The sequence below is a fragment of the Acomys minous genome (genome assembly GCF_964271855.1).
Source record: "Acomys minous genome assembly, chromosome: 9".
Classification (NCBI taxonomy): domain Eukaryota; kingdom Metazoa; phylum Chordata; class Mammalia; order Rodentia; family Muridae; genus Acomys; species Acomys minous.
This window is the reverse complement of record NC_140490.1, coordinates 33556562-33582564: the sequence shown is the minus strand read 5'-3', so window position 1 is coordinate 33582564 and position 26003 is coordinate 33556562. Positions and strand designations below refer to the sequence as shown.

The 26003-nt window shown below is 40.9% G+C and overlaps 1 long non-coding RNA gene across 2 annotated transcripts in view; it reads left to right on the top strand.

The window, feature by feature from the left end:
* LOC311604564 overlaps positions 1–26003 on the top strand; it is a 196936-nt gene that overhangs the window by 138037 nt on the left and 32896 nt on the right. The window contains exon 4 of one of the 2 annotated variants that reach the window (XR_014781564.1): positions 14557–14665. The exons of the other annotated variant lie outside the window; for it this stretch is intronic. This is a non-coding gene — a long non-coding RNA (uncharacterized lncRNA). The remainder of the gene's footprint in view (positions 1–14556; positions 14666–26003) is intronic. 2 annotated transcript variants of the gene reach the window in all.

The window sequence follows — 26003 nt, the reverse complement described above, 5'->3', positions numbered from 1 at the left end:
TTCCTGAAGGATTGGGGCAAAATCTCTAATATGATGCTCCAACCCCTCCCAGAAATCCTTGAATTCTATTTCACCTCTCATCCTCTCCCTGATATTTTCAGGACCTTGAAAGCATCCGTCTGTCTCCAGCACTGGATTTTTAGGGTACTGGTCCTTGCCTGGAGTGGCATCTCACTTTCATCTCTAGTCTTCACATGCTCTTTGCCGATTAGCCCTAGCAAAGCCTTTCCACTCTCTGCTTACCTCTTGCTTCTTTGCAAAAGCTCTCTGAGCACCCAAGATTGGATCATGACCATGTCTTGTTTCCACAGCATCTTGCACTAGCTCTACAATCCCAAACAATCTCACAGTTTTACTGGAGTTAGATATGGCACTTTTTTTTCTTACTGTTCCGTCCACAACCCCCTAACACAATGGCTATCATGCAACAACTACTGTTTGCCCTGAAGTGACTAGTTGCTCCCAGTCATCAGCAGAGAAGGAGATTGTCAGAAGCGTTAGATCCCATGACACTTCATCCAGTGACTGATGGGAACAGATGCAGAGACCCACAGCCAAACATTAGGCAGAGCTCAGGGAACAACCCCAAGGAACAGGGAGAGGAAGGATTATAGGAACCAGAAGGGTTAACGGTCCCACAAGAACACAGCCCACAGAACCAATTATCAGGGTGCATAGGGGCTCACAGAGATTTGAAGCAATGACCATGGAACCTATATGTGTCTGGATAGGTTATGATTGCCTAGCTTAGTGTTCTTGTGGGACTCATAATAGTGGGAATTTGGGTTTGTCTCTGAGTCTTCTGTCTGCTCTTAGGACCCCTTTCCTCCTACTGGGTTGCCTCATCCAGCTTTGATATGAGGGGGATGCATCTAGTCTTATTGTAACTTGTTATGCTGTGTTCAGTTGATATTGCTGGGAGGCCTGCTTTTCTCTGAAAGAAAACAGAAAAGGATTGGATCTGGAGGAGAGGGGAGGTAGGAAGAGAGGGACTAGGGGGATGCAAAGAGAAGAAACTGCAGTCAAGATATAATAAATGAAAAAAGAAGAAAAAGAAGGGAAGCTGACACTAGAAGAGACCTTCTCACAGAGGTTTGAGATATGGATGCTTTAGAGATTCGGCAAGTGTCGTGATAGAGAAATGTCTGTTCTTGGGAGCTACAAGGTATTCTGATGGAACTTTCAAGGAGAATAAAAAGAACAAAAACATATTACCCCATCCCACCCCATGCTTCTTGAATTAAGCAGAGCTCTGACATCTAAAAGCTGGAGGTCTTTGAAGTGTCTGAGATGCTGGAATCAAATGAAAAAGGAAGTGTGAGTGACAGAGATGAGTTCTCCATCTCCCCCACACTTCCAGCCCCATTTTCCATTAAACAGAATCTCAGTTCTGCCTCCTGGCTTCTGCCCACTCTTCACATGGCAGGAGATGCAGGGAGATGCTGCAGAACCTCTGTTGTCCAGAGCTTCTGAAAGCTCTCATCTCTGAGGTCTTCGCGTATACTCAGGCTTTAGCTGGGTTTCTCCCTGCAGCTTTGCTCTCAGGAAGTTGCTTGGTAGATCCACGTGAGAACCTGTTTCGTCTGCATGTCATGGACCACGTCTTCCTTTGGGAGGTTGCTTTGGGAAACAGTGGGAGCCCTGGTGCTGCTGTCTTCTCAGCATTGCTGTCTTGTGCTCCAGGTTCCCGAGCTTTGTGATTTAGGGATTGTATTTTACTTTAATATTTGTGGTGGGCTAATATTTTCTGCATCTTACTAATGAGGATACCAAAGCATGTGCATGTGTGTGTGTGTGTGTGTGTGAGAGAGAGAGAGAGAGAGAGAGAGAGAGAGAGAGAGAGAGAGAGAGAGAGAGAGAGGAGAGAGATCACTTCAACTACCCTAGCAGCATATACATGTAAACTTAGAATCTCAACCCAAAAGCCTGCATTCATAGTTAATATATATTGTCTATGCACATGTGGGTCTCATTTCACAAATGAGAGAAGTGTGGTTCAAACAAGTTAGGTAGTTTCCTGAAGGCTACACAGTCCTTACAGTTGGCAAAATGAGGCTTAGAATGAACTCTGATTCCCAACCCAGTGCTGGCAAGCACCAGGCTCTTAGTTCCTAGTAGAATTCTGCTTCTGGTTTCAAACCATTCCCTTAGGAAAGCTTTCTCGGGGCCTATTGATAGCTTCCTACTGGGTCTGTACACGTGTTCAGATGCGGAACAGCTCATTCCCAGGCGCTGCTCTGAATCACTGGACTCCAGGAAGCAGCTGCACAGTGTCCTTAGTTGCCAGCCCCACTGCATCCCTGACTGCTGTCACTCTCCGTCGACATGTGGTGGCGGCAACATTCAGAAGTTCTTCTGAGTGTCGCTAAAGCAGTGGTTCTCAACCTGTGTGTCGCAACCCCTTTGAGACCCTTTCACAGGGGTTGCCTAAGATCATCGGGAAACCCAGATATTTACATTATGGTCCCTTATAGTTATGAAGTAGCAACAAAATCATTTAATGGTTGAGGGACACCACAACAGGAGAAACTACATTAAAAGGCTGCAGCATTAGGAAGTTTGAGGACTACTGGGCTAAAAGAATTAATAGCACCTCCTGAGGTCATCCCAGGAATTCTGAACATAAAATAAATCATCAAATAACTGTTGCTTCTTTATTAATTTTAACAAGCACAGTGTCCTAGTGCTGCCAAGAAATCTGTGATGGACAATTTAAAGTATTCCTTCTTCTGTCAAGATATGTGGTCCAAATCATGAGATTTGTAGGCCCAAATGGATATAGCTCAAGTAGCTTTGGTATATCCTCAAGCCATGTGTTGGCACTAGGAAGTGCTCCTGCTTCTAGGGCTGGGAAGCTCTTAACCCATAAGCCATCACTGTGGAGTATTTCTGTTTCTAATAGGGTTGATATGTCTTTAAGTCACCCACCATTACTGTGGAATGCCTGTGTTTCTTTCTGATCTCCTTGAAAAGAGTTTTATGTTTGTATACAGTAGACAAAATTGCTACCCAGCTATCTTACATTGCAGGCTAACAATAATACAAGTACAGAGGATAAACCACAGGGCAAGCAGATGTCTAAGACCCTTGCCTTGGTGGAGCTGTTCAAACATGGGGAAAACAATATTCAAGGCTGGGAGTATATGCCTCAGCATGCATTGTTTAACCCCAGCACTTTGGGAAAAACAAAGGAAAGATCAAATATGTGAATAAGTTTATCTATCCAGCTAAGTGCAATAAATGCCATAAACAGAGGACAATGATGAAGTGGGTGGGCTGACCATGGATCCTTCACGGTATCTTCCTGCAGGTGTTTTAATTGATGTATAAGCTGAAGGATGAGAAAGAAAGAAAAAAGAGGGGAAAGATGAGCGGCTATTACAGGTGCATGGGCCACCACATGAAAACAAAGTAAGGAAAAGCCTCCAGTGTTCTAAGAACTGAACACAGCTGTAGCAGCTGGAGAGTGGGAGTGAGAGCCATGGCCACATATGACGTTAGGGAAGGAGGCAGGGTGTGGGTTCAACAGGAGCATGGGGCGTCAGTGTATCTGTCAGTACGTTGGTAAGCCAGTGTTCCAGGCAGAGAAACGAACCATGTTGTTGATAATTTTAAAATCTCTCTCTCTTGCTTGAGTGTCCAGATTGGATTAGACTCAAAATTTGTTAAGTGTTATTTTTGAGAGGGGCAAATAAATGCAAAGAAAGCCGTGTTCACAAACTGGAAGGCTTCATAGTGTAAGTATGGCAATATTGCACAAATAATCATCTACGGATTTAATGAAATTGTCACCGAAATCCTGGTGGTGTTTTTGAAAAGATAGAAAAATCCATTCTGAATTTCATACAACATTTCAAGATGATATCCGAAATAGCTATGTGAATGTTCAAAAGCATGTATAAAGTTGGAGGACTTCCACTTCTGTTTTCAGAAATGACTACAAAGCTATAGTAACCAAAACAGTATAGGCTGGAGAAATAGCTTAGTGGTGGAGTACCTGTTTCTCATGCATGAGGCACTGGGTTCAGTCCCCAGGAGAAACAGTATGGCAATGGCATAAAGGAAGACGTGTGTGTGTGTGTGTGTGTGTGTGTGTGTGTGTGTGTGTGTGTGTGTGTGTGTCCATCCTATTGGCCAGGAGAAATGCTAGTCTATATAATCAAATGATATTGACAAGAACATCACAAACATTCGGTAGAGGGAAGAACTGGGGAATCAATGTTGGTCACTTCCGATGGCAGATCTGGCACTCAGCAGTAGCCAGGTCAGCCTTGGTGCATGGAAATCCACACTGTTGAGCCCATACAGAACCCCCATCCCCACCTCAGTAACCACTTTGTTCATGGGCCCATTGGGCAATGGCAGGGATGACTGGGGAAAAGAGGCTGACTGTCCACAGAATATGTCATGCTGTCTTCTTGATTATTTTAACTCCTCTTTTGATGAAATTTTAGTCAGAGAATGATGGACATTTATGAGAGACACACGTATCTTCATGTCTTTTGCCCATCTTGAGATACCTAGCCACATACTGCTTCCCCAGATGTCTTTCTCACCAACTTTCCAATCATGCTCTTTCAAAGTCCCTGACCATCCATCCATCCTTTCATCCAATCCATATAACATGTAATACCATCTCCCATCAGTAAACCAAGCTTCAGTCTTCTCTTCCTCAGTCAACTGACCACAGGGGATGTCCTATGAGGATGTAGGTGCATGCTTAGAAGTAGATGAAAGTGTAATGGGAATAAACACCAGAAGCATTTGGGCAACACCTTCATGTAACTTCTTTGTGCCCTCAGGGCATCCTTGGGAACTGCCATGTTTATACCACTTCCATTTGATAATGGATTACTGCCATGCATGACTCAGTGGGTCAGAAAACATCTAGCTAATGATGGGCAGCTCAAGTCTCATGTTAATTTTGTGGCCCATTGTCAAGAATTCAGTTCCCACTAAGGCCCAACAGCACACTAAGAGCTGTCTTTAAAAGAGGGAATAGTTGTCTGCAGATGATAGTAGAGCCTTGCTCCAAAATACCAAAGAACTTTTCTGTGATTTACCTATATGTGCCTGCCAAAGGCTCCAAACACAATCCCTATATGCCAGTGATACCTCAAGTACCATTGGGTCTGCTGAATCATATGTTCTATGTGGTAGAACAGCCTGCACAGCAGCCTAGACCTGTTGAACAACTTTCTCCTCTTCCAGACCCCACACAATGCTAGTAGGTTTCCAAGTCACTTGGTCTATGGGCTAGAGTAACACAGCCAAGTGGGGAATGTGCTGTCTCCAGAATCTAAATCGATCCATTTAATGTTGTGCTTCCTTTTTGGTAGTGGGAAGGGCCAAGTGAAATAACTTATCTTTCACCTTAGAAGAAATTTCTCTTCATGTACTCCTAAGAATTAAATTTTAGTTGAATTTATTTTCTGTCTGTCTTAGTTGCTGTTCTATTGCTCTGAAGAGACACAAGGACCAAGGCAACTCTTATGAAATAAAACTTTTAATTGGGGGCTCACTTACAGTTTCAGAGGCTTAGTCCATTATCATGGCAAGGAGCGTATGGCTTTGGAGCAATAGCTGAGAGCTGCATCTTTATCCACAGTAGAGAGAGGAGCACGAGAGAGAGAGTATGTGTGTGTGTATGTGCAATTCTGGGCCTGGCACAAGCTTCTGAAACCTCAGAACCTAGCCCCGGTGACACACTTCCACCAACAAGGCCACACTTTCTAAGTCTTTCAAATAGTTCCATTCTCTGGTGAGTGTACAGTCAAATATATGAGCCTGGGGGGCCATTATCTTCAAACCACCACTGTCTTAGTTTGGGTTTGTATTGCTGTGAAGAGACGCCATGACCATGGAAACTTTTATAAAGTAAACATTTAATTGGAGCTGGCTTACAGTTTCAGAAGTTTAGCCCATTGTTATCATGGTGGGTAACATGGCAGCATACAGGCAGACACGGTTCTGGGGAAGGAGCTAAGAGTGCTAAATTCAGATTGGTAGATATCAGGAAAAAAAGAATGTGACACACTTCCTCTAACAATGCCACACCCACTCCAACAAAGCCACACCTCCTAATAGTGCCACTCCCTGTGGGTCCTATCAGGCCATTTTTATTCAAACCACCACAACCACATTCCACTCCCTGGACACCACAGACTTATAACCATATCATAATGAAAATGCATTTCATACATCTTCAAAAGTCTCCATATAGTCTTTCACAGTTTTGTCACTGTTTAAATGTTCAAAGCTTCTTTTGAGACTCATGCCGATCAACTGTTATCCCCTGTCAAACCAAAGGCCAGATTACACACTTCCAAAATACAATGGCACAGGATATACATTGCCATTCCAAAAAGGCAGCATAATGAGGAAATACTGAACCAAAGCAAGACCAAAAGCCAGCTGGGCAAACTCCAATTCTGGATCTTCATGCCTGATGCCAAAGTGTTTTTTATATCTCCAGTTCCTGATGACAGCATATGATGATCATAGTAAAAAAAAAATCTATTTAGACATGTAAAAAGAGCTTAGTCAGGGACCCACTGCACCCAAGGCACCTGATAACCAGAGCTCACTGGCATCATTTACTCAAGATAATCACACATACAACTACATAAGTAGAGAAGCTCATACCACCCAATAAATAGTATATGCAGTGTCCAAGAGCAATACGTTGCTTTTCACATCTTCAGGACTGCTGGAGAAATGCCTCTTTGATCTGTCCTGTGGCTGGTGAGTCTCCAGCCACAGCAATCCTGACCCTTGAACTGAAAACTACTGTGAGAGACTAGACCTGATGTTCAGCTAAGATACAGCGCACAGGTGAACAACCTTGGAAAGCTATGCATAGGACCATAGTTAGGGACTGAGAGTGTGAACCTTGCATAATGGTCCTCAGCATAATAAAATATTACCTTTGTTATACCAACTATGTGTACCTAGTAACATTGCAACATACTTCCCTCTCTTGGGCTGGTTCCACACTGGGTCTTGAGGTCTCTTTGGCAGGTATCCCACAACTCTGACATCTGCAAAATCTTGGAGCCTCCACACAATCCAAACTTCCTCTTAACAGCTTTACAGAATGGCTTTACACACCGGGACTTCACAGCTTTATGCAATGGGACTTTGTGCAGGATGCCCCTGACCCATGGTTGGCCTCAGCTTTCCTTAGCTACAGAGAGAGATTCCACAACCCCATTTCTTGTATCCTCAACACTAAACCAGCCACATGGCTAAAGCTGCCAAGTTCTGTTTCTTTATGGAATACTGCTTAAGCCTGGCTGCCCTGGAACTCACTCTGTAGAATAGGATGACCTCAAGCCCTGAGATCCACCTACCTCTGCTTCCTGAGTGCTGGGATCAATAGTGTGTGCCCATGCCTGGCCCTATGCTTTTCTTTAATTTCTTCTCACGTTGGAAGCTTAGGTGGGTGAAGTCTTGTCCTGAAGTCACCACTGCTTTTATTCCACTTAGCATCAGACTTTTCTTTAAACTTTTTAATCTACTTGAACTCAGGACTTGGCTCTAACAAAACATTTTCCGGTGCTAATATTCTCTTCAAACAGCATTTTCTACCTTCCCTTGTTCTGCTTGCTCTTGTTCATTATATCATCTGCATAAGTATGGCCACTAATAATCACATGACTCAGTTCATACTAAACTGTCTTAACATTTCCTCTGCCAAGGCCATTAATCCAAAACTCTTCAATTTCACCTCAGGCAGATTTTTAAGATAAGGACAAAAGACAGCCATATTCTTTGCGAAATATTGGGACGCTATCTGTAGGTCATTTACCAATATTCTTTCCCTCTTAATCCTCTTGAGCTGGCCTCCCACAGTTCAAATCGCCCTCAGCACTGTTCTCCATACTCCTCCTAGGATGGCTCACTAAGCTGCACTTTAAGCGTCCATCACTTTTGTGGTCCAAAGTCCTAGAGTCTTCCATATCCCAGCAACAAGCAGCATGGTCAGCCATTCACAGTTCCACTCCCTGGTGACCAGGCATTCAAATATAGGAGCCTGAGGGAGGGCATTCTCATTCAAACTTCCACATCAGTCTCTGATGTGCATATGTGTTACCAGCAAGTACAAGATGGTTGCTACCTCCTGTTCACTTGGTCCAATGAGGATAATATTATATTATTAATACAGTGCACTAATGTGATATTCTGCAAAAGACAGCAATAATCAAGATTTCTCAGAACTAAGTTATGATACAGAATTGGAACGTTAATATATACTTAAGGTAAAACTATAACAGTATACTGCTAGCCTTGCCTACTGAAAGAAACCTGGTTTTTGTGGTCCTTATGGATAGGTTCTGAGAAAAAGGCATTTACTTGATCAATAGCTGTATACCATATACCAGGAGATTTGTTAATCTGCTCAAGTAAGGACACCACGTCTGGCACAGCAGCCGCAGTAGAAGTCACTACTTGAGTGAGTTTTGGACAGACAAGACTCCACCCAGCTAAGCTTCCAACTTAGAGAAGAAATTTAAAAACAAAACAAAACAGCTTAGGGCCAGGCATGAGCACACACCTTTGATGCCAGCACTCAGGAGGCAGAGGCAGGTGGATCTCAGAGTGTTAGGCCATCCTGGTCTACAGAGTGAGTTCCAAGACAGCCAAGGTTAAGCCAAGCTCCATCTGTCTTCTGCACTGGCCAGAGAGGAGAGTTAAAGGAGGAGTGCTGGGAAATACCATGCCTGCATCCTTCAAGACCTTCATGGTGTCACTGATTTCTGCAGCTCCTCCAGGGATGTGATACTGGTTTTGATTCACTGTTTTCCTTGTCAGAGGCAACTCTGAAACCTTCCACTTAGCCTATCCAATCATAACAGCCCTCACTCTACAGGTCGGGGAATGAATGTGAGAATTCTGCCAACATCTAAGTATATCTATTCTAATTATACACTCTGGGACTCTGGAAATAACCACAGGATGAGTTCAGGGACCTACTGTGAGTCATACTTCAGCCATTACTCCATTTATAACCTGACCTACATAAGCCCCTACTTTAAGTGGAGGGCCACAATGAGTCTTTTAGGTCTCCCAAAATTAGTGTCAATTCAAAACCAGCATCCAAAAGACCCTGGAAAGTCTGATTGTTTTATTTTCCCCAGTATACAGTTACTCTTAGAAAAGGCCATATGTCCCACTGGGGAAGAACTGCAGAAAATCTAACAGTAAAAACTCTTAGATATTATATCAAATTTTTTCATCAAGAGAATCCAGCCATACCTTTATTCTGAGTCTTCAAATTTCCTCAAGTCTGGAAATTGATTCACAGGCCAAGATTCCCTTTTCCTATGATCTATTATAGCCTTGCTTTCATCCCATATCCATGTGTGTGTGTGTGTGTGTGTGTGTGTGTGTGTGTGTGTGTGTGTACATGGGTGCACATGTGTGTGTATAAATATATATGGAAACATTTATATATACATATATTGGAATATATAATATATATATGCATAATTGTATTATGATTGATTATCCAGTACCAAAGGTCCATAAGAGTCATGTCACCATAAAATTCACTTTGCCTGTGCTGACCATTATGAGCTAGGCCATTATGGGCATTGCCTTTTCTATGTTGCCCATTACAATAACAACAATCACCGTGCCTTTGGAGATTCAGTATTGCCATCTGGTCCCTACTACCCAATTAAGCCCATTACATTTAATTGATTCAGCTGAGCAGCAGTGTCTCCAACACTAAGGTCTGGCACAAGGAAAAGGATGACAGTGAAGCTCTTTGATGTGCTGATACTCTCTCACCATTTGGAGTCTTATAGGATTAGTGAAGGGAATGTATTCTGGGCCTTCCCATTGTGGAGGATTAGGTTTTACACAGGTTCCCAGATTGCAATTTTCCTGAGCCTTAAACATCTCTTCATCATCACTAATCTAGGTTACTTGCAACTCCTTTTCAGCAGGCCATCTCTGGACAAATGCTTTAGCCAGCTATTCAGATAATCTTTTGACACCTTTCTTAACTGAGCAAGCTTCCGTTTTAAACCTAGACTCTCCACTCAGAGGGCCCATATCACTAAACTCAGCCTGATCCAGTTTTATGTTTCTCCCACCATTAGCCTGCACCCTTAAAATCCATTCCCACACATATTTCCCAGACTTCTTTTTAAAATTTTAATTTTATTAATTTATTCATATTACAACTCCGTTGTTATCCCATCACTTGTATCCTCCCATTCCTCCTTCTCGCTTTCACCTTATTCCCCTTCCCTACATCTAAGACTGAGGGGGACCTCCTCCCCCACTATATAGTCATAGGCTATCAAGTCTCATCTTAGTAGCCTGCTTATCCTTTATTTGAGTGCCACCAGGCCTCCCCACCAAGGGGAGGTGGTCAAATATGGGGCATCAGAGTTCATGTGTCTACAACTTGATGACTGGCTGCTAGACAGAGAAAATTCTCTTCTCTGGCACACTTAGTGCCTTCAGACTGTTTATGTGTATCTGGAGCTGGTCAATTTTACCATTGAGTTTATTGTTTTCCTTCACTGTGTTCTGAGATGCTAGAAGCTGGTTAAGTTTATTTCAGAGCTTATTCTTTTCCTTTGACAATTTATCCAGAGTTGCTAGGAGCAACCAATCAACATCATCATTTTCCTTATTTTTCTGCAAATTGTCAAAAGTTTTTTATATAGACAACCAAAATTCTCTGTCTCACAATTAGTAAATCAGGATAATCAAATGCATTTGTCTCCTAAAGTTTGTAGAATGGTTCACACCACGGTCTTCCCGTGCCCTCCAAGATTCTGGGAGAGGTTTCGGTAACTACAGAGGCTCCATTAACTGTAGCTATTGGCAAATTGGAACACCTAGACCAGATAGTTTTAAAAATGCATCCTTATACTTCTGTTGTTCTAGAAGCACTTCTGGCACCAAAATTTATATTGGCCTGGGTTCTCTAGAGGAACATAACTAATAGAATGAGGATATATATATATATATATATATATATATATATATATATATATATATATATATATATATATATATATAGAGAGAGAGAGAGAGAGAGAGAGAGAGAGAGAGTGAGGGGGATTGCTTAGTTAGAATGGCTTACAGGGTATGGTCAGTTAATTCATCAATGGCTCTCTATCAACATAAGGTCCAAGCTATAGCAGTTGTTCAGGCCAGAAGGCTGGATATCTCTGCAGCTCTTCAGTATCACTGGAATCCTAAAGAAGTAGTCTTTATAGCAGGTAAAGGGATGGACTTGAGAGTGAGAGCAATCAGGCACATAGAGCAAGCTTCTCTCTTTAGATAGGCTGCCAGGAGAAGGTATGGCCCAGCTTAAAGTTGGATCTTCCCACTTCAAAAGGTCTGGATTAAAGATAGATCTTCCCATTTCAAAAGTTCCAAATTAAAAGTGATTCTTCAAACTTCAAATGAATCTATTAAGAAAAAAAAAATCCCTCCCAGATGTACCCAGCCACTTGGGTTTTAGTTAGTTTCAGATGTGGTCAAGCTGACAAGCAAGAATAACCACCACAAGTTGTATTGAAAGAGAGTAAAATAAGTAGCTGGGGATGATACTCCTTTTAGAGAGAACTTATGTGAGAATAAATATAAGGGGCTAGAGAGACGACTCAGAGGTTAAAAGCAGTGGCTGATCTTCCAGAGGTCCTGAGTTCAATTCCCAGCAACCACATGGTGGCTCTATAACCATCTATAATGTGATCTGATGCCCTCTTCTGTCATGCAGCTGTACATGCAGACAGAGCGCTGTATACATAATAATTAAGTAAATATTTTTTTTAAAAAAAGAATAAATATAAGCAATGATAATATCTTAGACTAAGGTGATTATCAGTTCAAATGAAAATAATAAAAAGAGGGAGGTGTGTGCATGTACATGTGTGAGAGTAATTTATGGGGATGGACTGTCGCCACAGTGGACTTTACCTTTGATCAGAGATTAAAGTGCCTGTTATTCAAGCATGCTTTTAGTTTGGTAAGACACATTTCTCTTTACATTATACCTATATCTTACATGTTGATAGTTACATCTGAATTGACATACCATGCACTTTAGTACATGTAATAGAGCTATTTCTGAAAATTCATCATGCATGCCCTTTCTTAAAAAGACCTTCTGTTTTCAATCTTGGAAGTGGCTATCTGGATCACAATGGCTGACTCATTACTTGCCCAGTGGTATTATTTTACAGTGACCCTTCCCCACAAGATATAAAGCATTGGGAACTTCATTTACCATTATAGGAGTTTTAAGAGGTGATACCTAGTAACAGGTAGTTGGGCCCAAAATAACTTACTCTCAAGAATAGATCCCTGTCCCTGGAATGGAAAGTTACTAAGCAGGGGACAATTCTCATAGAGTAGCAGGTTTGTCCCCTTCTCTCTCATGCTCATGTGCTCCCTTGTGCCTTGCCTTCATTTGGCTTTCTGCTTTCTGCTCTGGAAAGACAATCTAAGCCATTTCTCAGCCAACATCAGCTTCTCTATCCTGAACTTTGTAGCCTCTAGAAGTGAGAGGAGCTAAATTTCAATTGCTTCATCTTAGTATTCTTTTATAACTGCATAAAATATGCTAAGACAGCTAATTGTATAAAAGTTCATTTGGGATCAAGTTGAATTGTTCTGTGTTCCCTGTCCATGCACTGGGTAACTCTCATATCCTAGGTTAACCCATGTGGTCTAAACAAGACTTTATCCATCTTGAGTGTTGTTGGTGTGCAGATAAATCCACCCACACGCTCTGCAGACATTTATTTTTGGGAAGGTGAGTTTGCATATAGAATGGAGATTTACAGAGTATTTGCTTTTCAGATTAGCTCCTGGCAACAGGTGGAATATTTTTGCATTACCTAAGAACGTCAAAACAGCTTCTACTCCTTCAAACTCATCCCTCCTGAGATTTCTTTAGAGAAAATGACAATGAAAGTCCCACAATGAAGGTTCCACCAATTGGCCACAATTTCCTAAAGTGACAGCTTTCTTTCTTGTGCCAAGAGAACAGTCACAGTGGATGTTTCGGAAGTTCATTTTGGAAATAATGCTGCTTTCCAAGCATGTTCGTTAAAGCATAGAGAGATGCTGTAACAGCTCCTGTGTGGAGATCGGACCCTGCTTTATGAAGTAGAACAGCTGTGTTGGTATTACAGCCAGCAGCACTGCAATGCTCAGGCATCTGAGTTACTCAACTAAAGATGAAGCCAAGGGGCTGAGCCCTCAGGTACTATAACTTGTGACCAACATCAGAAAGGGAGGCATGTGTTTTGGTAGATCCTCCAGTCTGCACAGACTACAGTTTTGCATAAGGAAAGCAGTATCTTTGAGCAGGTGGCGTGGCAGTGCAAGGTCTTTTGAAAATGACATTGTAGTTACTTTGTTGTGATCTTAAAATTTACATTTAATTTTATATGTATGTGTATGTTTGTGTACATGGACGTATGTGTGCCAGATGTATTTCTGGTGCTTATAGGCATTGCATCTGTTAGAATTTGGGTTATGGACAGTTGTGGGTCACCATATAAGAGCAACAATTGCTCTAAACTCCTGAATCATTTCTCCAGCATCGCACCACCACCACTACCACCACCACCATTTTCACTATCTTACTTTTCTTGAGTTTGTAGGAAAGGAATTCTTAATTCCTACTGCTATAAAGCAACACAACATTCAAACTCAGTGAAGATGGTAGTGAATATTCACTAAAGGGGAACTGATATACCCAGCCTAATTATGAGTGTCTGAGATGGACGAAATTGCTTCTTCTATTACTACAATGATACTCTAACTCTAACTGTGACTATTTGGAGATGACATCTTTGCAGAGGTAATTAATATCAGAGATCCCTGGTTTATAATAGACACACTCAGGTAGACTAGGTAAATTAATAAATATTGGATGTAAGAATTAATACTGGCAGGGATGGGATAACAATTGAGATGTAATATGGATAAATATATTAATATATATGTATATGTATAAAGAAAGAAAGAATGAATGAATGAATGAATACTGGCATTCTTTACTCTTAAATATAATGAATGATAATTTTTGCCAAAATAAAACAAACAAACAAAAACCCCACTGTTTTTGTTTTCATCAGCTTATTTTCAGTTGCAATGTCAGATGTAATGTTTTACCTTCCATTTCTCGTGATCACCCATAAAGCCAGCTAGTGCATAGTATGTCCTCAAACCTGATTGAATATAAGATGTAGAGGCACTGAGAAAAAGTCACTATTATGGATCAGTATCCATTTGCTTCCCTTTGCTTAAGGTTTGGGTGCTCAAGAAGAGAACTTGACGGCATACATGGGGCCATTGACTAAATGTGTCCTAATGGAAAATTGAGATTCCCAGGCAGTTCTTAATGACCAAAAGATACAGAAAGATTATCTGATGCTACCTAAGTTTGTAGATAGCTAAGCGGCCATCTTTCTAAGACAGGAAGCTCATCTCTGGCAGCAACACACTCAGGGTGGTTCTGGGTGGAACGGAGTTGTCGGTACAGAACTATTCTGTCCTATTTTTCCTTCCTAGTGACTGATGCTAGCAGACCCTGAATCCTCAGCAAGAAACCAATATTCAGAAGACACCACAGAAGATATCCATGCAATTGTTCCTTTAGGAAGAAATGGGAATTCCCTGGGTGAGGTTTAAAATTTCATCTGCTTTTGAAGAAATGTGTTTCTCAAGTCACAGGCATTTAGAATGCCTTTTATTTTCTTGGAAATACTAGCACTAGAGGGGACTAGCGCATTTTCTCTGTATTTCATACATTGATTAAAGAAGAGAGTGCCAGACACATTAGAATCTTCTTCTAAACATACCAAGCTTCAAGACCAACTTTACTGGCATCCTTTATCTTGGTCTCAGTGATTCTCAACCTGCAGGTCAATACTCTTTTCGGGAGTCAAACAACCTTTTTTTTTTTTTTACAGGAGTTGCATCACAGATATCCTGCATACCATATATTTATATTAGGACTCATAACAGTAGCAAAATTGTAGTTATGAAGTAGCAACAGAAATAATTTTATGTTTGGGGTTCACCACAACACGAGGAATGATATTAAACGGTTACAACATTCATAAGATTGAGAACCACTGTTCTAGGTTGTCATTTAATTAGGGGACCAGTATGAATTGTTACATAATATTACATACTAAAAAAACTTTTACTATTATATTTATTATTATTATTATTATTATTATTAAACAAGATCTTCATGTACATCTTTTTTCATATTTTTTATTAATTTATTCTTGTTACATCTCAATGGTTATCCTGTCCCTTGTATCCTCCCATTCTTCCCTCTCTCCCATTTTCCCCTTATTCCCCTCCCCTATGACTGTTCCTGAGGGGGACCTCCTCCCCCTGTATGTACTCATAGGGTATCAAGTCTCTACTCAGTAACCTGCTGTCCTTCCTCTGAGTGCCACCAGGCCTCCCCTCCAGGGGACATGGTCAAATGTGAGGCACCAGAGTACGTGAGAAAGTCATATCCCATTCTCCACTCAACTGTGGAGAATGTTCTGCCCATTGGCTAGATCTGGGTAGAGGTTTAAAGTTTACTGCCTGTATTGTCCTTCTTGGCTGGTGCCTTAGTTTGAGCGGGACCCCTGGGCCCAAATCTGCCTATCATAATGTTCTACTTGTAGGTTTTTAGGACCCTCTAGATCCTTCTACTTTGCTATTCTCCCGTGCTTCTCTCATCTAGAGTCCCAATAGGATGTCCTCCCCTCTGTCCCAGTTTCCTGGTAAGTGAAGGCTTTCATGGGACATGCCCCTTGGGTTAGTATGCAGATATAAGTGAGTATATATCATCTGAGTCTTTCTGCTTCTGGGTTAACTCACTCATTATGATCATTTCTAGCTCAATCCATTTATCCACACATTTCGGGAATTCCTTGTTTTTAATAGCTGAGTAGTATTTCATAAAATATATGTACCACAGTTTCTTTATCCATTCTTCTACTGATGGACACTTAGGCTGTTTCCATGTTCTGGCTATTATGAATAAGGCTACTATGAACATGGTTGAGCAAATTTTCTTGTTGTGTGCTGGAGGATCTTCTGGGTATATTCTAAAGAGTGGGATAGCTGGGCCTTGAGGAAGCCTTATTCCCATTTTTCTGAGATAGCACCAGATAGATTTCCAAAGTGGCTGTACTAGTTTGCATTCTCACCAGCAATGAAGGAGTGTTCCTCTCTCCCCACATCCTCGCCAGCATGTGGTGTTGCTTGAATCTTCATGTACATCTTTGTTGGCCTAAAACTAACTATGTAGACCAGGCTAGCCCAAAACTGCCTAAGTGCTGAGACTAAAGCACATCCAGAGGAACTGTTAAAGAGATTTCTGGTTCTGGAAAATGAAGAAAACTCAGATAACTTAAATGTTGATTATGTCTTATTTAGGTATTTGAGTATGTAGCCCTGTGTGTCTTTAACCCGGAGAAACCTGTAGCTTGAATGTTAGCCTTAAAGTGTCTAAGATTACATGTCTATGTCTCTAATTAGACAGCAAGAGTCACCATAGAGCATCATAATCCAGCATGAGTTGTCAGGGATTCATCTCTTAAATGCAGATATATCTCTTTCCTGACTGTTTTCCTACCCATTAGAAATCTATTTATCCTTTCAGTGTCTTATAAGTGCCACTTGAGTTATCAAATGCTGTATCTGAAGGGAATGAGTGCAGACAGGATCCAACCCACTTATTTTACAAATGAGGAACATCAGTTCTGCTGATTGGCCTGAAGGTCACCTACCGATAAGCGACAGGCTCAGGACTAAAGCCCAGTTGTGATTCCCAGGAAATCCTGCCTTTGCTTCTAAGCTTACCACGTAGTAATTGCCCCTATCATTTGAACTGGCATCTGTCTAAACACTGCAGGGTTCAACCTCATCCCAATATGGGGTTGTAATTGTTGAGAGCATTGTCTGTTACTCAAACCCATGTTTGGTTGGAAACCACTTCTAATTCAAGTCAGCATCAATGCCTTTTTTTTTTTTAAGAGCCTGTCAAGTTTCAGAAATAATGATCTCCACACACTGGGCTTCTTTTAGGGTTGGGTATTGTATTCAGGGATCATTCTTGTTAATATCTTCTGAGCTGAAAGGCTATGCCTGGCGTGTTTTATTATATGGTTCATTCACCCCAGTTCTGCAGAACCACATACCAACAGAAAGATGGATAAGAGGGATCCGCAGTGCCATTTTGTGTGTTTAACTGAGTGTGGGATGGCGCACTGAGGGTTGAGAGCATATTGATGTGCAAGCATCATTTGTATGCAAACCCTCCCGGCCTGAGGTACTTTTCTTGTTACTTTTCTCATTACACCCCTCTGTGCTGCAAACCCAGGCCACAGTAAAGGGATGCATACTCGTTGAAAAGTATCAAGGGCAATTTGTTATTGTCAAGTACCTGAGCGGCTGCTGAAAATGGAGTAGAGACTGAAGATTGTATGAGCAGTTTCGTCTATGGCAGGAGCCACACCCACCAAGCTGCACATGCACCCCCTAACGCTTCCTGAGCACATTGTGTCTGTCACAGTGGTCTATGCCATGGTTCTTGATCCTTTGGAGGCATCAACTTGATGCAATTCATGTCCTTGTTCCTCAACCACCATATGGACATGGGGACATTTACTTGATTGTTTTTATCATTTCAGAGAGTTTAATGATCTTCAGAGTCCACAGAGGCCCCAAGTTAGCAAATCTTGTTACTATGTTGACTTCCTTATTCCTTGCAACTTGCAGGCTATAAGGAGATCATTTGATTTCTTAATTGAAATATTGAATCATGAACACTGGTGACCGACCACCTAGTTAATGTTGAATATGAAATTTCTTCCACATTCTCATGATGGAGTGTTCCCTACATTAGCTACCAATTTCTCTTTGCTGGGAGAGCCTCCAGCTTGATCTTGGTCACAACTGTATCTTGTTTAAGGAAGTATCCTAATAAAAGCTTTGCTTTCAGTGAAATCTCTTCTTATTTTCATCAATTCAGCCGTTAAAGACCTGGAATTAGTAGCAAGAAAAATCAACGTCTTCACAGGGGTGATAGCAAATGATCAACTATTTGAAAAACAAATAAATATTAGGTGTAAGAGGGATGATATAGGGAAAGGACACAGAAGGAGAAGATACTTGGAACAAGCATGTAATAGAGATGCAAAGTTGTGTAAAGACTATGGAATGAAATATGCATACTATAAACAGCAGTCAACATGTTTTTTTTCTATGTATCATATGACAGAAATTTTAAAGCTGAGTACTGTTGACTTAATGCTTATGAGGAGGCTTAGTCATGCAATTACTCACATTAAAATGGCCACAGTTGGAGCACCATATGCAAAGGCCATTTATTGACTGATGTTTGCATTCAACACAGTAAAAGGTGTGCTCATGTTAACCTCTTGATTCCTCTCAACTCTGAAGTATTTAGCTTTGCTCACAGCTTCTAATACAAGATCCACACTTTGGCTTCAGTTTACCCTCCTTATGCTGTATTTTTTCCCTATGACTTGTTCCAATGAAAGTTAGGCTTTTAGATATGTGCACACCTAAACATTGATGGCTCTGTTTGCACTTGTATATGTGCAGAAATAGCTGTGTGTAAATAGGAAAGGAGTCAGAAGCTTTTCTGCTAATACACAGGCCATATTTCCCCAGGGAACCTGGATTAGAAGGCAGTGATAGGAAGAACTGAGCCACATTTTTCTCTTCATATTTCTGTGTTCTTTATAATAAACACATATTGTAATTACAGGGAGAAAGTTCAATTTAGCATAGTATCTAATAACATGGAGTATTTTCTCTTATATTTTTGCATGTATGAAGAACAACAATGATGGCTCAAGAGAAAATTCTTCCATTAGAACTTGTGTGTGTGTGTGTGTATGTGCACACACGTGTGTGCATGTGTGTGCATGTTTTAATCACACAGTGAAGCATCATGCCCTGAATTTGCCCTGGGTTAACAGTAGCTCTGTCTTGTTCCAGTGTGAACACCTTTAATAATTTGTGGAATTTCAAGTGATAGCATTAAACCCCCACCTCATCCCCTGAGTGTCATGCCATCAGTGCTGTTTACCTCACTTTCCATATAGTTGGGACATTTGTAGCCAATGCTCTGTCACCAGGTATATACCAAGGAAAACAGAACAAGGTTAAAACAAGAAAGGGTTTTTTTTTCAGCTGGTTGAGCCCCAGCCTTTCTTTGGGCTGGGACTACTGTGACCCCAAATTAAATGCAAGTTCTTGATGTGATGGGAGCTAGCAACAGCACAGGTTCTGACACCATGTAGTGGTATAGCACACCTGCATAATCAGATGGGAATTAAAGAAGGTTGCTCAGCAGTTCTACGTCTATGATCCACTGCTGGGTAAAATGACACACTGCATGAAACAATGTTGGAGGCACAGACATGCTTTCAGATGCTTCATGGGAGAGATGGACATATGGACAGTCTTTGTTTTATCGCTTTACAGTGCTACTGTAATAAATAAAGCACTGTAACTAAGAGAGGCGACTTGCACATACTAATGACATCCGCTAGTAACAGAGCTAGCACAGCCTGAGGATGAAGAGCCTGGCATCTGCAGTTTCCATCTGCTCTCTTTTGGGTATGAGCTGCGTGGTCCTGTCCAGCTCGTTCAACCTCTCTGCCTTTTAGCTTCTTATCTAGAACATGTAGTAACAGTGACAGCCTTGTGGATGTTAAGATGTTGAATAAAGTCTATATTACACATCTATAGTGTTACCTGTTTCATAGAAGATGTAACCATCATGTCTTAGTTGCTATAGGAAACACTCACTCAGTACCTAGTATTCATCCGGCACTGGGCTGAGCAGGGTCCAGGGGTCTGGCCTATTCCTCCCAATTCCTCTCAACAATTAATGATTGCTCCTGTACCATAGATTCAGACAGTGGAGCTCAGAGATGGAGCAGTGATCCAGGGTAGGTCAAGAGCAAGATTTAAATAAACCCATTAAATCCCAGGACCCACCTGGCCAGCTGTGACCAGCAGTGAGCAGCTGTGACAAGCAGGCCTTCCAAGCCTCACCCCCAGTCCATGTTACACACACTACTGGTCCAAGGTGTATGGTTTCTCTGTGGAGTGACAGCAAGTTGGGGGACCAGAAAGTAGTAAGGGAAGTGCAGGACTGTGAGCATGAACTCTCAGTTGTGCAAATTGAATTGTAAACATAGCACATACTTGACCACAGTAAGAAAACTGAACTGTGAGTGCCAGGCAGAGATCAGTGCCAGGGTACTCCCTCTGACCCACGTATGTTAGACCAGCAGCCTGTCTTCTCCTTGATGGTGACCTCTCTTCTAAAACAGATTCTCTTAGCTTTATTTAAAGGATGTTCAGTGAAAATTCAGAGCATGAGAAAATCTCCCTGTGGCGAGCACTGGACCACCCTTCCTCGGACAAGCAGACAGGTGCAATTGCATTTTCTTCCTGCTAATAAACTTCCTCTCATACTTTAAATTTAAAGTGAGAAGAAAGAAAAGCAGAGGGCCTGAGGAGATTTTTTTGTCTTCAGTGAATAATAATTTTTACAAGATTAGGGCAATGTGAAGAGAAGTAAAATTAAGAAGAAATATTAAGAAATATAAATTAAGCATGATTTTTTTTCTTTTAGCTCTTATTGAAGTCTCTGGGGAACCCATTGTCTAGCTGGTGGATAAGTGGAAAAATGTTTTTTTTTTAATTTTTCATAGTTGCCTAACAGCAAAGTTTTAGAAAAATTAATCTGTTAGTGAGAAGAAACTGGTGATTGGCAAATATATTGTTATTTACCTTTAATTGTCAAAGCAAAACTGTGGGCCACTTATCGGATAGCAAGGGATGTATTTAACAGCATTTTGACAGTATTTAACATACAACTATATATTTAGGCTAAATAGTAAGATCCACATCAACAAAATCAGTTGTCAACTTGTAATACCTTTATCTATGATCTGATTCCCCATGTTGCCTTGAGGAGGTGGACAGAAGCGTGTTTTGGTTGAAAAAAAAAAATCAATGACATTCACACATCCCTCTAAGTATGTAAAAACAAAACATGTCTTTGTTTCTATAACTCACTGCAAATATAGTCTGCAAAATAGACTCTGATACGGCACCTAGAATGTATGGTTTCCTTGCTGACAAATGAAAATGAGAAAGCCAAGACGCCTCGGCATTGGCTCACGCAAAGAAAGTGCCCAGATGTCTCCAGTGCTCTACACCGCTGCTTACCAGAGAAGACTGCTGAACCAACACTGGCAGGGCGGTGCTCTCTAGTTTTGAGGAAGTATGTTTAGTATCCAGCATACACCAGGCAGCCCGGGCTGAGCTCTAAGATGGTAGGTTGGGGGGCTGCAAAGATGACTCAGTCAGTAAATTATCTGTCCTGAAAGCAACAAAGGTCTGAGCTAGGATTCCCAGTACCCAGTAAAAAAAGCCAGATGTGGTAGCAGGAGCCCATGTAATCCCAGAACTACGTGGTGAACACGGGAGCATCCTTGCTGCTCCCTGGCCAGCTAGTCTAGCTGAATTGGGGAACTCCAGTTTCAGTACGAGACATTTAAAACAGAGGATGGAGGACAACAGAGGAAGATGCCTGACAACAACCTCTGGCCTTCAAAACCCACATGCAGCCATGCACACACATACACACACCTAAAATCACTCTAAAATTTAGTGGGTTGGCTAGAAATGCCAATGACGAGGGCTGCTCAGGGACTTCGGGTCACACCATCACAAACTATACAGATAAAATCAAGATATAATATTGGGGTGTTCTAGTTTGATGTGATTTACAGTTTTCCCAATTGTTATTTTTATTCTTTTATTTTGTTATGCATCATCATTTTTGAAGTACCAGAGGACGGTCCCAAGACCATAACCGCAAAAGCCAGTTGTATCACGGAGAGGCAAAATACTACAGAATGTTTCCTTACAATATTTTTTGCCAAATAGTTTTGCTGAGTTTTTGCAGTAGTGGAGAAAGTGAAAGTAAACTTTCAACATTTTCTGTGAAGGTTGTAAAATTGGGTTCGTTAGAGATATTTGCTACTGATGTTATTTTCAGCCTTAATAAATTTAGGAATGTAAAAGCCTTAATTTTGTACAATAAAGTTGATTTGTATCCTACAAAGAGTCTGTTCTGCCAAAGCCACTGTAAAGTCACTACCGTCATTACTCAGAAAAAGATGATAAAGAACAAGGAAAGTAAAAGCCAGTGTTCTACTTGGAAGGGTGGGGAGCAGAGAGCTACCTCTTGAGCTTACTCAAAACGTCATTTTCCTGAGGCTGCCACTAAATTCAAAGGTGAAGAAGCACATTACATAAGGAAATATAGAAGAGGCACAGGCTAGATTTTAATAATTGTCTTTCTCTTACTTCCTTCTATGACAGAGAGGCAGATGCAGATGGCAGAAGCAATTGTCAAGGTCCTTCCTGCCTGTTGGGTGATGGGCCGGGGAATAGCCCGTGCTCATGAACACTTACTGTTAAGCTCATTCTGAGAAACACAGACCAGAGCAGTGGTCTTTAACTGACTTGTTTTGCCTGGATGATAAATGTTCTGTTTATGAGATAATATTTTTATGGGAAGTCTGAATCGTTGTCTCGCATTGTTACAAGATGTATTGCCTTTCAACATTCCTCTGTTACTAGTATGAGACGGGTCCCTTAATCTGATAACTCTGGAAGTGTAACATTGACTAGAGATTCCAATCTGTCTGCCAGAAGCTTGGTGTCCTTAGGCTATCAATAGATATGTGTTCGTCATATTGGGGTTGGTGATTATCATTCAGGTAGTATAAGGCTTATCAGCGGAAGAGTTCTGGGGTTAGCACTTAGTGTTGCAAAGGAAGTAGGCTCCATTAAAAGTTGGAAATATCCATTACCCATGAAGCTTTGCTTTTGATCTCCACGCACTGTATTTGGTGGTGTAGAGTCTCAAATTATAAACCATTGTTATTGTCTAGGTGTAATGTGAAATGAAATGTTCTTTATCAAGGTACTGTGCTATGAAAGGCTTAGCAGAAACAATTTTAACAAGATGAAAAAGAGAAAGAAATGTGTCTTAACCCATGAAAAGCGAACTATTGCCCTTGTGCTAAGCCTGGACTGTCTATTTCTTGTTCTGGAATCCTATGGTCTGCAGGGGGAAAGGTTTTGGCTTCAGACTAGAGAGATGTCTCAGAGAGTAAGGGCACTGACTGCTCTTCCAGAGGTCCTGAGTTTAATTCCCACCAACCACATGGTGGCTCACAACCATCTATAATGTAATCTGATGCCCTCTTCTGGTACACAGGTGTATATCAAGAAAGATCGTTCATACATAAAACAAATAAATTAATCTTTAAAAGGTTTCGGCCTCTTCTTGATAACGCCTCTGCTAGAGCATGGTGCAAATCATAGTCAGCTGCTGTGCCAAAGCTCCATATCCCCACACCTGGGACTAAAACAAAAACACATTCCCATAATACTTCTCTGTGTGTGTGTGTGTGTGTGTGTGTGTGTGTGTGTGTGTGTGTGTGTTTTTAAGGAGCCAAACTCAGAAAGATCTCACTACAAGTTTTTTCCTTTAATTTATTCCTCCCCAAGGACTCACCTGCCATCATGTCTCCTTCTCAACATTATGTTCACCTTTACATTTTAAAATTTTTATTATTTGTGTTTTTAACCTACAGAGTCAAATTATTGCTGCTCATATGCACATCGATGTGGAGTCACCCACTAGGGTATGGACACGCTTCCACTAAACACACTCCTTAAAAAAGTAGCTCCCTCACCACCAGCTATCAATTGCCAATGGCTCCGCATCTAGGGGCGGGGCCTCTGGAGCCCCTTCCCATTCCATGTTGGACTTCTAAGAATGGTATAGCCAGTTCCTATGGCATATCTACTTCTAGGCTTCTTTTCTCCTTCCTTCCTTCCTTCCTTCCTTCCTTCCTTCCTTCCTTCCTTATTTAATTACTTACTTTTTCCTTCCTTCCTTCTTCCTTCCTTTCTTTTAAGTTCTATCTATGATCTATCTATCTATGATTTATCTATCTATCTATCTTTCTTTCTTTCTTTCTTTCTTTCTTTCTTTCTATCTATCTCATTCTTGAGAAACCACTAGACAGAAACCACTAACAGAATGGCTCTGTTAGTTTATGCTCCCAACAACACCACAGAATTGTATCACATAGTTATGGTGAGAAACTGAGAGCAAAGACAATGCTTTGTATTATTTAGGACACTTGGGGGGGGGGCGTTGATGACCAGTAATCAAAGGGAGAGAACACCTGGATCACACTAAGATGTTTTTGTAGTTTCTATGCTCTTGATACTGTTTCTTCATCAGGTATTTAGTGGGCAATGATTTTTCTGCCATTCTGTAGGCTGGTTAGAAATGCCAAATGATCAGAACTCCTCAGGGTCTTAGAGTCCCACCATCACAAACTATACAGATCAACCAAAATAATATTGGGATGTTCGAATTTCGTATGACTTATGGCTTTCCCCACTTATTATTTTATTATACACCACTATCATTGAAGTGCCAGAGGCTGGTCCCAGGACCACAGCACACTAGGCAATTGTATCACTGGGATATAAAATATTATAGTATGCCAGTTGTTTTGAAGAGTTTTTGCAGTAGTACAGAATATGAAAGTAAACATTTGATGTTTTCTGTGACATTCTGCTTGTCAGTTGTTCTATTTCTTGAACTACCAGCATCCTACTTAGAATGTCATTGCTGTCTGAAAGCTGACATGCCCTCCCCACTTTGTCCTCTATCTAACCATTTTATTCTCTCAAAAAGATAAAATAGACCATGTGATCCAAGTGACTTGGGAAGTTCTCTCCTTTGAATAACAAATCGTGTACACAGTTCTTAGTATGTCTTTTGTTTGCATATAAGCAATATTTAATTTTTTTTAAATTGAGTATATTTACTCTCTCAAAAAACTCACTACAACTAAAGTTTTCATGAATGATAAACAGGAATTCCAAAACCAAACTATTTTCAAAAGTGCCACTCTGTCTTATAGTTTTGTGTATCTTTTCCTTATGCGTAGCACAGCTGAAGGCAGTTAGATTCTCTTACATATTTGGCATTCAGTTGTTGTTCCATGTTTGCTTTGGTTTAGTATCTGGGATCTTCCTTGCTTTACTTACTGTGTGGTTATAAAAGATATGAGTATTTGAGTGCCTACTTTCAGATAGCTGTGGGGGATCCCCTCTAATACTTCAATAAAACATGGCTAGTGGGAGTTTGTCTAAAACTGTCCTGCTATATTTGTAATTGGAAGACATAATGATGAATAGTTTATAAACTGCTACATTAAAGTCTGTTGGTCTTTCTTGTATTTTTAGTGTGTCACTCCCTTGCAATGTTTTGTAGCATGCCGTACTTATAGCATAATACATGGGTGGTATCTACCTATACAGCACTCTCCATGGATTATTTGGGAATTCATAGAGATCTTCCAAATGTTGACACATTTAAATGAGTAAATGTCAAAAATATTCTCACTAGCGTGACCCTTATATGCTAAAAAGTTCCAAAATTCTAAATTTTGCTTTAAAGTTAACTTTTGATAATTTGCAACAAATTTTGCAAAATGGCTGATACATTTTATTACACAGAGGACTTAAAAGGTTTGCACTTGCAAGAAGCAAATTAAAAGCTAAATCATGTTAGCCACCCAACACAGACATTCTTAAAACGAAGTTCCTCTTGTGTGCATACACACATGTGTGTATGCATGTGGGATGGGTATGATTGACTTCTTTCACTTTAGTTCTTAAAGCCTAACATAAATTAATTGAAAATAGCAGGTTTCAGTATGATATTTTCACAGGTGGATACACTTTGATCTTATTTGTTCCCTTCACCTTCTTGTGTGCTAGGCCTCTTATTAGTTTCACTATGATAACTTCACCATCACCACTGCACAGGCCAAGAGAGTAGTAACAAAGGC